Source organism: Theropithecus gelada, chromosome 2 (assembly GCF_003255815.1).
Source record: "Theropithecus gelada isolate Dixy chromosome 2, Tgel_1.0, whole genome shotgun sequence".
Lineage (NCBI taxonomy): Eukaryota > Metazoa > Chordata > Mammalia > Primates > Cercopithecidae > Theropithecus > Theropithecus gelada.
In genome coordinates this window covers 27,368,186-27,370,940 of record NC_037669.1, presented here as the reverse complement: position 1 = coordinate 27,370,940, position 2,755 = coordinate 27,368,186, and the positions used below count along the sequence as shown (strand labels likewise).

General features: G+C 44.8%; 1 pseudogene across 1 annotated transcript; it reads left to right on the top strand.

Annotated features, from left to right (window-relative positions):
• The first annotated feature begins 21 nt into the window (after window positions 1–21).
• On the top strand, window positions 22–2,156 carry LOC112618297 (annotated as a pseudogene). Its single transcript, XR_003118059.1, has one exon. The product of XR_003118059.1 is annotated as a citrate synthase, mitochondrial-like (transcript).
• Window positions 2,157–2,755: the final 599 nt, after the last annotated feature.

The window sequence follows — 2,755 nt, the reverse complement described above, 5'->3', positions numbered from 1 at the left end:
CTGTAAACTCAGAAATGGATGCACCAAACACACTTATTTTCTTTTAGGTTGTTTACAAAATCTTTCTAAGTAATTTTGAAACTTAAAATGTATATTTCTTATTATAAAAACAACATGTGTTCACTGCACAAAAGCTAGACAACAGGAGAAAAAACGTATTTTGTATTCTGTTTAACATTTTTGTTTAAATCCTAATCTGTCCAAAAACATTCTCGTCTTTTCCTTTCTATAAACATTAACTCTTATGAATAAACACAGTATTTTTTATTATTGGGATCATCATTTTGCATACGCTATTTAAAATTTGCTGACATAAGAAACAAGAAACAAATAAGAACATACAAATAAGCAAAACCCCACCAGTAACCCTGTCATTAGGTATAATCACTATTAACTTGTTGGATGTCTATTTTTCCAGAATTTTCTCAATTTGCAAATCATTGTCAGAAGCAATAGGTCTTAAATTGATTTATTTGTAATCCAAAAATGCATTGGCTCTATGCATTCTGAAGCTATACATTGTTCCATCTTCTACTCTACATGCTGCTAAGAACTATTGGAAAGTCACTTTTAATAAGTTCATAGTTGGCAGTGGGCAGGGCCTTGCTGAGGACCCCCGGCTGGGCACCTGCTGCGGGTTCATCTACGCGTTCCCTCAGCTGCCTCCTTTCAACCTTGTCCACCCATTGCTGTCTCTGGTGCCGTGGTGATGGTTCCTGTTCCTGCCGCAGCTCTCTCCCCTTCTTCCCTCTCCACCAGATCGCAGAGGTCACTCACCATGGTTTTACCCAGTGCGGCTGCCAGGCTCTTGGGAAGCAACAGTGCATCTTGTCTTGTTCTGCTGCCTGGCGTGCCAGTGCTTCCTCCAAGAATTTGAAAGACTTATTGGCTGACCTGATAGTTAAGGAGCAGGCCAGAATTAAGACCTTCAGGCAGCGACATGGCAAGAAGGTGGTGGGCCAAATCACTGCAGAAGCAATGTATGGCGACATGAGAGGCATTAAGGGACTGGTGTATAAAACATCCATTCTTGATCCTCATGAGGGTTTCTGTTTCCAAGGCTTTAGTATCCCTGAATACCAAAAACTGCTACCCAAGGCTAAGGGTGGGGAAGGACCCCTACCCAGGGGACTTATTTTGGCTGCTGGTAACTGGACAGACCCCAAGAGAGGAACAGGTATCTTGGCTCTCGAGAGAGTGGGCAAAGAGGGCAGCTCTGCCTTCCCATGTGGTCACCATGCTGGACAACGTTCCCACCAATCTATACCCATGTTTGAGCTCAGTGAAGCCATGGCAGCCCTAAACAACTTTCCCTGAGCACATGCAGAGGGTGCCAGCCAAACCAAGTACTGGGAGTTGATTTATGAAGACCATGTATATCTAATCACAAAGCTACCTTGTGTTGCAGCAAAGGTCTACCAAAATCTCTACTGAGAGGGCAGCGGTATTGGGGCCACTGACTCTAAGCTGGACTGGTCCCACAGTTTCACCAACATGTTAGACTATACTGATGCTCAGTTCACTGAGCTCAAGCACCTGTAGCTCACCATCCACAGTGACCATGAGCACAGCAATGTAAGTGCTTATAGCAGCCACTTGGCGGGCAGTGCCCTTTCAGACCCTTCCCTGTCCTTTGCAGCAGCCATGAACGGGCTGGCAGGTCCTCTGCATGGACTGGCAAATCAGGAAGTGCCTGTCTGGCTAACACAACTACAGATGGAAGTCGGCAAAGATGTGTCAGATGAGAAGTTACGAGACTACTTTCAACTCGAGATGGGTTGTTCCAGGCTATGGCCATGCAGTGCTAAGGAAGACTGAGCCACAATGTACCTATCAGCAAGAGTTTGCTCTGAAACACCGCATAATGATCCCATGTTTAAGTTGGTTGCTCAGTTATACAAGATTGTGCCCAATATCCTCTGAGATTAGGGTAAGGCCAAGAATCCTGGGCCCAAAGTAGATGCTCATGGTGGGGTGCTCTCCTGTACTATAGCATGATGGAGATACATTGCTATGCGGTCCTGTTTGGGGCATCACAGGCAGTGGGTGTACTGGCACAGCTCATCTGTAGTTGAGCCCGAGACTTCCCTCTAGAAAGACCCAAGTCCATGAGCACAGGTGGTCTGATGAAGTCTGTGGACTCTATGTCAGGATAAAACTGGATACTGGGAGAAACTGACTATCAGAAAGTGAGGAAACCTTAAAAAATGTATATTGTTGTTTCAGGGGGCCTTTAAAGACTTAAGATTAAATTCTATCTGAGGCACTGATAATATGTTTGAGGTTAAAATATTAATTTAGAGTTTAAAAAATGAAAAATGATCCCTTCTTCCCTAACCAGCTCCCTTCCCCTGCCTGGTATGAGTTGCCCATCAACTGTAGGATGACCAGAACTAATGCATGTGCTGTGGTTTAGGTGTGGTCCCTCTGTATCTCTAGAGTGAGAATGTGGCTCCTCTTTCTCTGGGTCAAAGCCAGTTGCAGAGAATCTATAGTCACGTTAGAGCTTTTGCTGCTTCTCTGTCAAACCTCAACAAGCCAGCTAACCAAGACTCTGCCCCTTCTGTTTCCATAGGAATCACACTGGATAGTCAACAGTACCAAGCCCCTTGGCACTCTCTCATGCACACGAACACCTCCTAGAAAGACCTTTTGGTTAGCCAGACAGGCATGCTTTGGCAAATCTTTAAGATACCAAGTGACCATAAAGGCATGGCATTTGTGGTGACTGGCACCCAACGTTAGATTCTATTTC